Genomic DNA, 14,998 nt, shown 5'->3' on the forward strand with positions numbered 1-14,998 from the left:
AGCCAGTGATGGTGACACCCCAGGTCCAGGTGTGTGAGCCCCCAAAGGCCCCCAGGTCCTTCCCAGCAGCCGTCATCACAGGGCTCTGTGGCACCGAAGGGAAAGCGTGTCTCGAGGTCTGTTCCTCGTGTGCGCTGTTGGCTTAGAGAGCAGGTGGCCGAGGCCGGGGAGCCCAGGGGAGTGAGGAAGACGGTCCCGAGCGCTGCCTCAGCTTCAGCGTGAGCCGAGTAACCGTTATGGATGGCTTTGTCCTCTTGAGCTGTCCATCCCATTACCGTCCGCAGACGGCTGTAATGGGCTTCAGAAAGCTTATGCCAGCATCCTCGCCTTCACTCAGCACAGGAGGCCCGGGAAGAGGAATGGGGTGGGGCTCTGAGCAGCGCAGGCATCCACAATCCAGGGAAATCAGAAAGCCCCAGCCCGAGGCTGGACACACCATCTGCACGCAGCCGAGCCCTGGGGACGGGGCTCGCAGACGGGGAGGGCAGGGCGCAGTATAGAACTAATTCAACAGCAGCAGCATGGAGCCCAGAGAACCGCAAGGAGGGCAGTGTTTACTTTGCTAACTGGGCTTCTTCTTCTTTAATCCCCATTACTCTGTGTTTTAAGAGTTACAATCTTCTTCTTATAGATGAGGCTACCGGGACTCAGGGAGGAAAAGCAATAGTCCTCTAAGGTGGCACCACTAAGGATGGCGAAAGGGTGGTGGCTGGTGGAAAGGGAGGGACCAGGGCTCGAGTCCAGTTGGTCTGACTACACATAGCCCCTGCGAAATCCGTCACCATTTACCCAGAACTGTCGGTGCTCTAGCTCAGGTCACTGCTGCTGCTAGCCTGCATGTAGCATCAAGCCTGTGCGTTCATTTAACAGATGGAGACACTGAGACCTAGAGCAGAGAAGGGCCTTCTAGTGTCACATAGTGAAGTAACTGCAGGTGTCCATCGATCCCTAGGTCCAGTGCCTTTCCAATCAGTGTCTCACCACCTGTGTCTGTGTATTCATTAATTTTCATACCTTCAAACAGGGAACACATTCCCCATTTTACCACAGTCCCCACTGCTCCCTATTGCCTTCCCCTGAACTGACTTTCTTGTTCATATCTTCTGTTAGATACCGTTGGCATCAGCCTTCCTGCCTGAGCTTTCCTGGCAGGGGACTCTGATGGAATCTGACCTTGGTATTTTGCTCCCTTCTTTTGAGTGCATTATTATCCCTTTCCAGCTCTGTCAGCCCCAACTCCAACTTTCAATCTTCTTGCAAAGCTCCCTCCTCCAGAAGACTTCCCCACTCAAAGCCGTGCTCCTCTGACTGCTCCGTGGAGAGGGAAAGTGGAGTAGAGAAGCTACCGAGAAGGAAGCAGCTGCTCGGCCTTCTCTTCTCTGGCCTTAAAGCCCAGCTCAGGGAAGCTGGGGTCAACTCTGTTACCTCCCTAACTCTGTGCTGGGTCCTGCCCTGAGAGAAGACACATGTGCCCCTGGCCACCATGCATCTGGTGCTGAGAATGCTTCCCTTCTAGGCAGAGAGGCCTAAGTCATGGGGAGAGAGGGGCTCTGACCCCAGGGAAGGTCAGAAATGAGGGGGTGGGGAAAGGCAGGGGCTAGGAAGGTGGGAGTCTCCCTCATATCTTATGCGGGTCCCAGCTGAGGCTGATTAAGTCAAGACATCAGGACTACTCAATTCACTCTTCCTCCAGGCAGCCCTCCAGGACCTTTCCAAATTCTAGGTAGTTTCAAGGGTCTCCAAGGAGTCCCTCCTCTAAGGAAGTAAGAAAAGAGGGGACTGGAGGGGAGGAAAAAGAGGAGGAGGGAAGGGGAGCTGAAGATAAGTGAGGGCAGGGGAGAGGATGAATTTTGGTTGCATAATACAACTTTATTTTCTTTGAGCCTAATTGGCTTAGCTCATGTTGTTCCTGCCTGGAATGTGTCCCACCCCCACCCCTCCATATGTTCTTCAAGTTCTGACCCAGGAGTCACTGCTCTGCCTCCCTGCGACCCTTCCCTGTGCTCCTGGGTCCTGTGGGACTTTGCATGCACCCCGATGCCATCCCTTGTCTCTGTGCCCTGGTGGGCAGGGTCAGCATCAGCACAGGAAGTTGTGTTTCATTCCTGGCCGCCACTTTGGGGCCCTGTGGTCTTGGATGGGTTGCTAGCCCCTCTGGGCCTTTGCTCCTTCATCTGTGAAATGGAAGTAATACACTGCTTTGTAGCATTGCTCTGGGAATAAGAATTGGGCATCTGTACATGATGAACTTGGCGCTTCTTAAGGACCCATCAAACTGTAGCTACAGGGAAGGGACCGGCTCGCCTGCCCTCTCCGGGCACAATCCTGCTGAGCCCCTGGGGACGGGCGCAGGGCACATGGTGTCCAGGGTTTCCAAAGAACTGGGGCGCCTAACAGAGGAACCCAGCCCCCTGCCTCCAAACAAGTTATAGGAACATAGAGGCCACCTTGGCAACCCTGAATCAAAACAGGCCAACCTGGGCTTGGGGGTTCATGAGCCCCCAACTCATGAACTTTGAGTGGGACAGGTACAGGCCAGAGGAGGCAAGCTGTGTCCCTCCGTCAGTGCTGAAGGCCTGAATACCTGGCGGTCCTCCCCTGAGGCCTGGGGGGTGGGGGTGACCATGGGTGCGCCTTGCTGGAGACCCCCTCAGGGGCGAGGAAAGGGAAGCTAATAACTGTGGTCATTCAGGGAGGCTGGGCACTTGATTAATGTTGGTATGTGTTTTGACGGGCCCAGTTGCAGTGATGGTGAAAGGTGAAGTATTAGCACGCATACTATATAATTATGATATACCATCAGCCTGGCAGCCTGCGTAAACAGTTACCCAGCTGGGAACTAATCCGGGTAAGCTGGCTTGGGCAGCTTGCAGGCCCCTCTCAACACAGCAGGCCAGCTCCCATTCTGTTGGGAGGGGCTGAGTTCTGGCTGGCCTTGCCCCCCACCAGGGAACCATTCTGCCTAGGTAGGAGGGGTCCTTCCAGGGCCCTCAGAAACCGTAGACCTTTAAGGGGTGGCAGTCAGGGAAGGAAGGAGACCAGAGTGGACCGAGCACTGTGAATACATCATCCCCATCTCAGTCTCCTATTTGCATCTCATCCTCTCTGCAGATGAGGAAAAAAGTTCAGAGAGGGTAGGTAACTTGCTGAAGGATGCACAGCAAATGAGTAACAGAGTGATCTTCAAATCCAGGTTCACTTGGCTTCAGGTCTCAGTGCTGTTTCTTGGGAAAGGCAAGACCGTCTCCCCATCCTCTACAAGGAGGGCCCTGAAGGAGGTGTGCAACGTCCTGGGTCTTTTTTGTGAATGTAACTTGTACATCTAGAAAGCTTTTTTTTTTTTTTATAACAAGAGTTTGGGGATGACCCCGCCAAACTTTTAGCCTGGGACTCCCCAGGCTGTGGACTCCACCGCCATCTTCCCAGCGTGCTGGCGCTGGCTTCCTGCCTCCTGGCCTGGCATGGTAGACACATTAAGTCTCGAGTTCAGCAGCACTGCAATTCGGCCCTTCTTCCTCCCGGCCGCAGCCCTAATGGGATGCTAAGTGCCTATTTTCAGATGAGGAAATTGCAATTAGGAGAGGTTAAGTCACTTTCCCAGGGGTCACGTATTTGGTTTGCCTGGCTCCAAACATCATGATTTTTCCACTTCATCAGATTGCCTCTTTGATGGATGGATGATCCGGCGTAGGGGCTGTCTGCCCCGTCGGACTCAGGGCTCCCTAAGGAGCGGGCTGGCTCTCCTCCGCCAGCGTCAGCGTCAGCGTAGGCACTTGCTCAGCGCTGGAACCCCGTCTGTCCCAGCCTGTGAGCCTCCCAAAGGCGAGGGTGTGTCTCTCCCATCCTCCAGGGACCCTCCAAAGGTAGGGCCTGTGTCTCCCCCGTCGGACTGGGAATATCCTAGGCAGGATTGTTTCTTCCTCACCAGACTGGGGTCTCCGTAAAGGCAAGTTCAGTGCCTCCCCCGCCAGGCTGGGAGCTCCCTGAGGACAGGGGGGTCTGACATCCCTCTGTGTCTCTGCACATGCCCTCCCCCCCACCCCACCCCAATCTTAGCATCCCTTGCCTGCGGCATCCCTGACCCTGGCTGTGTCCTGCGTGGGACTCGCCTTCAGCCTGATCAGAAGCTGCCAATCGGCTGCAGAGCCACAGTACACCCTGGGCATTAATTAGTGTTGCCGCTGTTAAGTGCTTCTTCCCATTTATGCAAATCAGCGAGGTAAGAGGCATATAATGAAGTGTTTGTAGTTTAATACTGTGCAGTAGGAAGGAAGATGAATTTTAATTACTGGCTTCTAATTGGATGGATGGCTTGTTAATATCCTCCTGACAGGATGTCTGAGCCAGTGCTGCCCACCCACACAGGCCCAGGTGTCTGCTGCCCCGCCCACCCCAGGGCCTAAGCTAACAGAGCTCACCCTTGCTCAGGGCGTCCTGCTGAGCACCCCTCTGCCTTTGCCTTGGGAATACCCATGGAGACTTGTCATCTCTCTTTCTCTCTCTCTCTCTCTCTGTCTCTCTCTCTCCCTTTTGCAGGGCCTTAGGGCTCATGTTCAGATTCCCACTGCGTCACTTACTGTGTGGCCCCGGAAAAGTCACCTCCCCTCCCTGAGCCTCATGTTCTGCGGGTGCTCGGGTGTGGATGAGAGGCTGTGGGGAATTTGCAATCAGGAGAGGTTTTCCAGAGCAAGGAGGTCCCGAGAGCTACGTAGCATCAAGAGATGAAGAGAGAGTGGCCCAAGCAGAGGGTGTGGCAGAGAGAGGAATGTGGGGTGCTCCGGGGAGATGGGAGATGGGTGCTACCCCAGAGTTAGGGGTGCTGACGGCCATCCCCTCCCTCTCAGCCTTCAGGGCTCTGCTTGGGCAGCCCCTCCTCCCAGGACTTGCCCTGCCCTCTGGGATCCCAGGGTTGAGGGTCTCTGCCCTGGGATTGCCGGCCTCTCTGTGCACCCCCTTCATCATAGTGCATGTCCCTGCACATTCAGCATGCCCCCCCCATCAGACGCTGCGATCTGTGAGGGATAGGCTGGTCTGTTTGTTCACCTTGCTTCCTGGTGTCCAGTGCAGCTATGGGACCCTCTCTTCGTGCAAGATGTTTTGTTCAATGCAAGAAGGATCAGTGTGTGGGGCCAGCGTGTAGTTTAGATTCTGGAGAAGGTCGGCCATGGGGAGCCACGGAGGACTCTAGATAGGGAGCTGTTGAAATGCTGTGGTCAGTAGCATCTTCCTGGGTCCCCTCTGCCTTCTCCCCATTGAACATGCACATATTGACGTGATCCCAGGTCTCCAGGTGACAAATTGGGAAGCATTTATGAATCCTCTTGGAGGGGCAGAGCGGGAGCGAGACTTGGGACGGGCAGGGGTACAGGGAGAGAAGCAGGTGCTTCTCAGCAGGAATCTCCCTGAACGGACGTGAGAAGCGTTATACACGGGTCGAACAGCTTCAGCCTGGCTTCCTCGGAAAAACACGCTGGAGTGGGAACCTAGCTTTGAGACTAGCCGGCTTTGTAGTCTTTCTGACCCTCAATGGATTGGTCTGTAAAATGGGCTAAACTTACCTTATAGGGTGTGTTGGGAGAATAAATTACCAAGTGTTCCGAACACTCAGCACAGTGCCAAACACATAGTAGGTGTTCAACAAATGGTAGGTATTATAGTTATTAGGTCTTCCTCCTTGAGAGGGAGAGGGGGAGAGAGGGAGGGGACTGAATTTCCAGGCGACAGGGGTCGCTCTCCCGGGTGCAGCTTCCTGGTGAGAAGCACAGGTGTTTGACCTAAGGCATACCTGGCTCTGCCACGTTCCAGCTGGGTGACCTTGCCTGTTTCCCTCTCTAGGACATAATTTCTTTATTGGCAGAACGGGAATCTTATTAGTGCCTACTCACAGGGCCTGGAGCTTTAAATGAGGAAATTCGTGGGAAGGGCTTCACAGATTTCCACAGGAGAGGGAACAGGGGACCGGAGGCCTCCTCCCTTCCTCTCGTCCCATCTCCCTCCGCTCCCCAACCCCCGCAAGTCCCTGCTATTGCTGCTGCATTGCAGGCCGCCCGCCCGTGTGCCTGTCTCAGAGGTCCTCGCAGGCTTACAAGGGAACGACGTACGTGGCTCTGCCCTCGGGAACGCCAGCTTCCAGGCTGTATCACAGTCCCCGCATGGATGCTCTCCCAGAGTCACTGCAAAGCCAGTAGAAGGGGCTCTGCATCACCTTCCTGAACTGTAAAGTGCTGGGCACATGTGGGCTCTGAGGGCTGGGATCCCGGAGGGCGTGGGGGGTGAGGTCCGCAGGGCAGAGGTGGCGGTTCCTGCAGGATAACTGGGCTGGGTCTGGTGGGAGCTGCTGTGACCTCGTTGACCCTGGGCACTCAGGGGGGCCCCCCAGAGCAGTCCTGGGCACAGGGGCCTGTCTGCACAGCCCTGGGCCTCTGGTTCTGCTGGAGACTGGCAAGGGCGCCTCTTGGTCAGGGTCTGGCCTCCTGGGCCTGCACCTGAGGTCAGCAAACTCCTCGAACTTGGGGGTTGAGATGAGAAAAGGACTCTGCCCTCCCCCCTCTCAAACCGCTGTCCTTCCCCCAGAATCCCCATGGGGCCCTCCCAACCCTCTGGGATGAAGGGGGAAGGGCAACCAGCATTTACCGACCACCTATTGTAGACAGCAGCATTCCTCTGCTCACTTTTAATACCCCCTCCCTGCCACAGATGAGGAAACTGAGGCTGCTTGAAGGAGGAACCTGAGGCAGTGGGTGGACGTCAGAGCCAGGAAGCCAGCCCAGGCCTGCTGTGTCCAATGTCACGCGCTCTCCTCTGGCCTGTGGACACCTGCTAGATTCCCTAAAGCAGGGGTCTCAAACTCAACTCAGCATGTGGGCCGCAGAGCAAGATCACAGCCGTTCGGCGGGCCACACTAGGTCTACAAAAGGCAACTGTTATGCAACACTTTTCTCACTGCAGTTGAAAACAAAAAAAAATCAGTACAACAAGCACAATCGTACATGCAGTTTACTCAGTGTCACAAAACGACCAGAAACTGTAGTTCGCATCACAACTGCTGTTAACTAAGCTAATATCTAGCTAGGATGCTAGAGAAATGAAAAATACAAGTAGGCCCCTAGGCTTACTTAATTTTATCCAAAATATTTTGAACTTCGTGGATTAGTCTGCGGGCCGCACAAAATTGTTCGGCGGGCCGCATGCGGCCCTTGGGCCACGAGTTTGAGACCCCTGCCCTAAAGTATACCCAAACCACCAAAAGCCTTTCTCAGCTTCCTCCCAGCTCACTGTCCTGGGACTTAGGGGCCAAGCCCAAGGCAGCTGCTCACAGTATAAGTGCCTGTTCATGGTGCCCCACCCGTGACGGGAGGACAGATGAGGGGGAGCCCTCAGGAGGCCCCTACCCGAGAGGCTTGCCCGAGTTTCAAAGGACAGAAAAGCTATGAAATGAGCATTAAAAACAAACAAACATATTTTGGAAAGGAAAGCAGATGCCAGACAGATGTGTTCCCAACTCACTCCGTACCCATCTAATGTGGCGGTAGAATGGGGCTCCATCCTTGTGCTCAGCGGCCAAATGTTTATTAAGTGTTGACTGCCAGAGGCAACGCAAGGGGACCAAAGGCACCGAGGCGTTGGAATCAAGCAGACGAAGCATGCCTGGGTTTGAATCCCAGCTCCCCCTCGGAGTGCTGTGTGACCTGGCACATATCACTTTACCTCTCTGAACTTCAGTTTTCTCAGCTGCAAAGGAGAATCATCATACCCACCTGAAAGGGTTTATTAATATATATATATTAAGGACATAGCGTAGGTCTTGACATATAGTGGGTCCTCAAATAATGTTCATGTTGTTCTTATTATAGAGATATGAAACTTACCAGTATTTGCCCTACGGACCGGGCTGACGGGAGGGATACATTTCTCGGGGACCATGACAGAACTCGAGGTCCTGGAGGCAGGAGGGTTACACCTCAGAGGAGTCTTTGGATGTGGGAGGTCAGGGGCTCAGGGAGACCCGTGATGGTGGTCCGCTGTAGGACGGGCTCATCGGAGCGGAACCTGGAGGGTGTTCTGAAATGGACCATGCTGGATGTGGACATGGGGCGGTTAAATGAGATCCCCGATCACTCTGAGGTTACTCTTTTGAACTGAAGAGGCCTTCATGGCGCTTGAAGGCACCAAGGAGAGGCTGGGTGCCGCATTCCGGGGTCAGAAGGCCTGGGCTGCAAGCTTGGCTCTGCTGGTTACTAGCCGCTGACCTTGGACAGAACTACTTCACTGCTCTGAGGCAGTTCGCGTAACTGCAACAGGAGGATCATAATACTTACCTTGTAGAGAGTTATTGCAAGAAAAAAAATGTTAAGTGCCAAGCAGGTGGTAAGTGCTCAGCAAATAGTGATTATTATGGTGTTGTTGCGGTTGATGTCATGGGGGGGATGTCAGAGGAGTCAGTGGGACGACAAGGCAGAGGGGGGAGCTGGGTGCAGGATGGAAGTTTAGGTGGCTCTATATCTAAATGTTCAGCTCCTTGGCTCTGTGGGAAACATTCCTGACGCAAACCACGGCCCATCCACCCGGCGCTGAGGCAGCGCTGTGGCTCTGGCCACGCCTGAACTGTACTTTAATGCGCTTGGGCCTCGGTTTCCCCGCCAAGGAGGTGGGAGTCCTGAGATATAGTCCCGACCCCCGCTCCTGTGGGGCGGGAGAGGGGAAAGAATGGAAGTGTCCTACCTGGGTCTCCTCTGACCTCCTAGCGTGACGGTGGCCTGGGACGCTCACCAGGTTAAAATGTGGAGAACAGAACTTCCAAAGCCAGTATCAGGGCTCAGGATCTCACAACGGGGCGTTTTCCGCTTCCTGGAAATGTACTTCTGTGAAAAGCAAAACACAGTGACAGCCATTATCTAGATCAAATCCAGTTTAGTTGCTAATTTGGCGGATCGCTTGACGGAAAACGAGTGAAGACCGTGAAAAGCGTTTCGGGATGCGCCGTTGTGAGATGGCCCCGTGGCTGACGCAGCGAAGGGTGGGGACAGTAACAACAAGAACAGCAGAGCAATACCAGCCCGTATGTGCAGCACTCTTTGTGGAATGTGCTATCACGGTTCCCTTCACGGAGGAGGAGACTGAGACACAGACAGGGGGAGTTAACTGTCCAAGGTGTGCAGTGAAAAAGTGACAGAGCTGGGATTTCACTGTCTAAATTTAAAAAATTTAAATTTCACTGACCCCAGAGCACACATTTTTCCTTTCATCTTCCCTCCCTCCCTCCTTTTCTTCTCTTTCCTTCTCTCTTTCTATGGGATGTTGCCAAACTGCCATCTTTAGGGTGGCACAGTTTACAGGCCCACAAGCACCCTTGGAGAGTCCCTCCCTAGTGCCCCCTAGTCTTGCCAAACGTGGTGTCAGCAAACCTTTGGGAATTTGGTTCATGTGCTAAAGTGAGAGACATGCTGTTTTGATTGCTCACGAGTGAGGTTGAGCATCTTCTCCGATACTTATGAGCCACTTGTATTTTCTTTGTGAATGAATACAGAGTCCTTGGGTTACGACAGTCTAGACATACGAGGTTTCGCGTTTACGGCGCTCACTCCCATAAAACCTTAAAAAAATTGAGACGTGAGTGTTTTTGGCTTACGCCGTTAGCGTTGTGTTTACGGACTACGTGGGCAAATTGGTTTGCACGCGGTGGAAGAAGACGCAGTACCGTGCACAGTGCAGTATATTTATGTCCTTTTCCATTTTCTGTGGCTTAGTTGTGTTTTTACGTTCTAGATTATGATTTTACCACTGTGTTAGGATAGGTAAGTGACTTAGGCTAGGGTGTGTTTCGAATCACACCAATATTCGGGTTACATCACTGCTGGAGGAATGGAAGTGTATCCTAACCCAAGGAGCCCCTGTACTTATCTTATTCTTTGCCCATTTAAAAAAAAAAATTTAGACAATTAAATTTAACAGGGTGATATTGGTCAACCAGAGTACATAGATTTAGAGAAAACATCTCCACATCATTTAGACAGTCAATTATGTTGTATACCCATCACCCAAAGTCAGATCATCTGCTTTCACCCTATATTTTGTTTCACTTTAAGCTCCTTCCCTACTTTGTCTGTTTTTAATATGAGTCTGTTGGTCTTTGTGTCTAGGACATTTTATGTATTACGGATATTATGGGTAACAAACAGGAGATTGTGGCAGTCTGCTGGGGTGGCTAATACAAAATGTAACAGACTAGGTGTCTCAACAACAGACATTTGTCTTCTCACAGTTGTAGAGGCTGGAAGTCCAGGATCAAGGTGTCGGCAGGCTTGGTTTCCCCGGAGGCCTCCGCGCTTGGCTTGCAGATGGCCACCTCCCGCTGTGTCCTCACGTGGTCTTCCCTCCGGGTATGCACAGTACTGGTGTCTCCTGTGTGTCCAATTTCCTCTTCTTACAAAGCACACCAGTCAGGTTGGGTCAGGGCTCACACGGAAGGCTGTATTCTATCTTAATCACCTCTTTAAAGACTTTGTCTTCAAATACAGTCACAGTCTAAGAGACGGGGGGTTGGACCTCAATATATGAATTTTCGGGGGACAAAATTCAGCCCACAAGAGTCCCACATATATGTTTTTTTTTCTGTTGCCTTTTTTTTTTAAAAAAAAAACCTTACTTGTGTATTTTTCTCACTCTGTCATAAATTCTCCTTAAATTCCTGAATTCGGAAACCTGAAATCCGGACTGATCCAGAAAACTGAGTGCTTCTATTCACTCTGTTCCTCTAACTTGTCTTCAGAGACAGTGTGGACCAGAGAGAAAGGTGTGGCAGACTAGGGAGTCACTTTGAATGGCCACGTGACCAAGTCCTGGCACTTCACATTGGCAGCAGGGTGACCTTGGGCACGTCACCCCATCAGAGTCTCGTGTCTATAAATGAGGCTAATCACAGCGAGCTGGCAGAGCTGCTCCGAGGATAAGATGAGCTGATGTCTATAAAATGCGGAGCTGCGTGTCTGGCCGGGAACGGGGTCTCGGAAGCCTGCTGCCATTGTGAATGTAAACGTAACGGCCGTTTATCAAGCACCCAGGTCACCCAGGATGTGAGGGGAGGGGATGCAGAGACGAGTGTGCTCGGGTCCTTGCTCACAGGGGCTTCCGGTCTAGAGGGGCAGCTGGAAAAGATGGGCCCTGTGGTCCCCCGAAGCCGAAATGGGGAAGGGAGGCCGTCAAGGCTGTGCTGGCTCATCTCTGAGTCTGGAAAGTGGAGGTGGGGTTTCTGCAGGTGGAAATGAGGGGCTGGAGAGGGCGTGGCTGGGGGGAGAGCCAGCAAAGCAGGGAGCAGGGAAGTAGAGACCACCTTCGTGGGGCGGCGTCTCCGTCCACTCTGCGGGGAAGAGTGGAAGTGGTTGGTATCGGGAGGCAGTGTGGCAGCTCTGTTGGGCAACAGAACCCCTGTCCCCGGCAACAGGCAGACACGAGTGTTTGAGGGAGCTTGACCATGACCCTGTGAGTGTTTGCCACGTGAACAGCCACATGGTCAAGCAAAGGTCGTCCAGTTCCACATCGGACCTGCTGAGTCAACCCCAGGTGTCCTGGCTGAGGCTGAGCCTGCAGGAAGAGAGGACAGAGCTGGGTGCAGGACCTGGGAAGGCGTATCATGAGCAGGAGTGAAGAGGGACCAAAAACATCAGCACGATGGTGGGAAGTGGTCCCAGCAGCCATGTTGGATGGGAGGGGCTCTGCGGGACAATGGAGAAGAATGGACTTCAGAGCCTGGCGTTTGAACGCATCAAGATCTTGCCTCAGTGTGGATATGATTGGCCCCATTATGCCGAGGAGGAAACAGAGTTGACAAAGTAGAGAAGTTTGCCCCACATCACTCAGGGACGAGCAGCTGGGTGTAGAGCCCAGGGTGGAAGAAGTCTCAGACAAGCAGTCTGAGAAGAAGTCTAGTGCAAGCAGCCCCCATGTCAGGGTTCAGTGACCCACCCCTCCCAACCATGTGCCTTGCCAAATTCCCTTCTGTTCTACGGCTCCGTTTCTGGCTCCTTGCTTAGAAAAAAGGACACCTTCCTCTTTAACTGTCCCTGGAACCTCAATTGTACCTTTACCCTCGAGACCAGATGGGGAGGACATGTACTGAGCCTCACCTTTGCTCCCCATGCCTGCCAACACAGAAGAAAGGAGGGTCCCCCACTCCAAGTGAATGTTCTCTCGTCCTCCGTAGCGAGAGGGGCTGAGTGGACAGGGCGTGCTCAGTGTTTATGGAGCTCCGGCTGTGACTCGGAGTTATCTCATTTGGCTGAGGATGCCCGGGCCAGGTCTCCTCCTCCCAGAGGACCCTCACTCTTCTCCCTACTCCAAGCTGATCAAACACCTTGACACATCTACTGTGGGAACATCTGCTCTCCTTTCAAAGATCACATTTATGGGAGTAGACCAGCCAGTTTAGTATCATGGTCCCAAATGTCTCTGGTGGGCGGAGGACACCTTGAGGGTTCAGCAGGTCCCCCCTGCTGCCTTTGGGCAGGGGCGGGGTGGAGATGTAGTGCACTCGGACCCTGAACCCCAAGGAGGGTCTCTGCAGCTGCCAGCACCCCTCCGCGTCCCTCTGCACGCCACAGAAGAGCATCTGGCCATTAACTTACATATAATAATCCTTAAACACTGCCATTAAGTCACCTCTCATTCTTTTAAACTACCCAGGAAGGGACTTCAGGGTGATATATGGAGGCTTTTATGGCTGGTACTGGGCAGCTTAAGGACTTAGCAGCACGCTGAACACACACATTGGTGCATAAATAAGAATCACTGTGATATCAGAGCATCAGTCAGCTCAGCCCGGTGTCCGGACTTCTTAGCAGCACCAACCCCGTCTCTGCACCCTGAGTCATCACCACTTGGCGAGGGGCACCGAGGGCAGAGGGACTGACCCAGAGCTGGATCTTCGGTTCCCCACGATGTCGCCACAGCCAGATGCACCAGGAAGACCTGTTATTTTATGTCCCCCACACCCCTCTTCCTTCTTTCATGCAGCCTTTTTCTCAATTACCCTTTCTTTCATGTTGCACAAGGGACGGGAGGGGGGTGGAACAGGAAAGGTGTTGCTGCGTATCATAATTAACCTATGATGCGCCAGGCACATGACACTCAGGATCACATCAGATCATTGATTCTGCACAGTAAGCACTAAAGGTGTTTTGTGCTTTGGCAGCCAAGGAAATCCAGTACCGTGCCCAAGGTCACCCAGCTGGTAAGTGACAAAGCCGGGATTTGAACCTGTCTCTATGCCGTGTGTAAAACGTCATCTGTAAGAAACGCAAAGCTTTGGGGCTGGGCTGGGGGGCAAGTCCTGGCACTGGTGAGTGGCTCTGAGGGACCAAGGAGCCCACTGGGGTTATAAGAATGGTGGCAGGAGAGCAGGGAAGGGAGAGGCCAGGAGCTTTTCTGTGAGGTTCCCAGCAAGGGTGTGATGCTCACCGGGGCGTGTGCACTCACGTGCAAGCAAATGGACGGTGTTAATATTTAATGAGCAATGATAGCTGTGGGGGATTGCTGTTTACTCAGCGACTCTCTCCATGGGCCCTGGGCGGGGAGCTCAGGACCCAGGTGGGCTGGCCAGCCCAGGCTGAGCCCCCCACCCCCACCCCAGGTGAGGTCTCCAGGGCAGGCCTCACGCTAAGGCGGGTCGGCAGGCACCCGTTAAGCAGCTTCGGGAGACAGGTCCAGTGTGAGTCTTGGAGTTGGGGTCATAGCAGAGAGTCGTGAAGTCCGTGGGCCTGGGGGATTCCACTTCTGCCCGGGCAGCTGGAGGAAAACAAAGCCCAGATGATATTTCTTCCTCCTTCCTTTCTCCCAACCCTCTTCCCTCTGTCCAACACTGAGCCAGTCGCCAACCCTTACGCTGGGGACTCCTGCTCCTTCTGACTCACAAGGACGCCCCAGGTTCAAGGGCGAATTCCATTTTGTCCTAAGGCCTCAGGGAAATCACCTGCCTCCTTTGCTCCTTCTATCTGCCTGAGGACAGTGGTGGTGGGGGGTGTGACCACACACACACACACACACACACACACACACACACACACACACAGTGCACGGAGTTCTCCCTCACTGGCTGTTAGGGACCCCTGAGGAAAAACAATGGGAGGTGAGCTTATTGCCAGGGAATGTGTGCTGCTTGTTCAGGAGGCAGAGCAAGCTCTCCAATCTCAGAGCCCCGGGAAGGGGGGAAACAAAGCACTGGGGGTCCACAGTGACAGGTGGGGGTGGCAGACAAGCCTGGCAGCGCATGGCTATGAGCCAGAAGTGGAGCAGGCTCTCTGAGTGTGGCATGGCGGGGGTTGGAGGGATGGGGTGGATACATGACTCTACAGGAGATGGGTACAGGACCGCTTCAACAGAGCAGACTGCCGGTGAGTTAGTTCAGCGAATGGGTGAGGGCACAGGCCCTTGTGTTCCAATCCGGACTCTGTCACAACCTCCCAGCACACAGTGGGCACCCGGTCAGTAGTAGGGGGCGGTAGTGTTGTCACGGCGGGAAAAGCAGGGAAGGGCATTCCAGTTATAGGGAACAGCCTGGACAAGACTGAACCTAGAGGCTGCATTTGGGGTTGCTATACTGTGATTGAAGGACGCAGTGTCAGGGGACATGGGACAGAGGGGAGGTGAGAAAAGGAGGTCAGGGACCAAACGGCTTGCTAGGAATATGTACGTGCCAAAGGAAGCCAATAGCCACTTTTGAGCAGCAACTCTGGAATCGAGTGTGGTCCAAGGTCAGAGGTTCTCCAGTGGCCAGCCTAGGACCCTGGCTGGCTGGCTACGGAAAGAACCTCCACTTGGGATGATGATTCATTAAAAAAAATAGAGTCCAGGGCTTCACTATTAGAGGGTGTGATTCCATAGGTAAAAAAAAATCCTAATATGGATTGAATGTCTTGTGTGATATTATTCTATGGGCTTTACTTATTTTTAACCTTATATAATCCCCATACCATCCTATGCTGTTATTCCTCATGTTGTAGGTGGG

At 53.4% G+C, this 14,998-nt stretch overlaps 1 protein-coding gene across 1 annotated transcript in view; it reads left to right on the plus strand.

Moving 5' to 3' along the window:
• Window positions 1-14,998, plus strand: part of IGSF21 (immunoglobin superfamily member 21) — a 244,573-nt gene that overhangs the window by 40,583 nt on the left and 188,992 nt on the right. The gene's annotated exons all lie outside the window — the stretch shown is intronic.

This window comes from Saccopteryx leptura, chromosome 3 (genome assembly GCF_036850995.1).
Source record: "Saccopteryx leptura isolate mSacLep1 chromosome 3, mSacLep1_pri_phased_curated, whole genome shotgun sequence".
Taxonomy (NCBI): domain Eukaryota; kingdom Metazoa; phylum Chordata; class Mammalia; order Chiroptera; family Emballonuridae; genus Saccopteryx; species Saccopteryx leptura.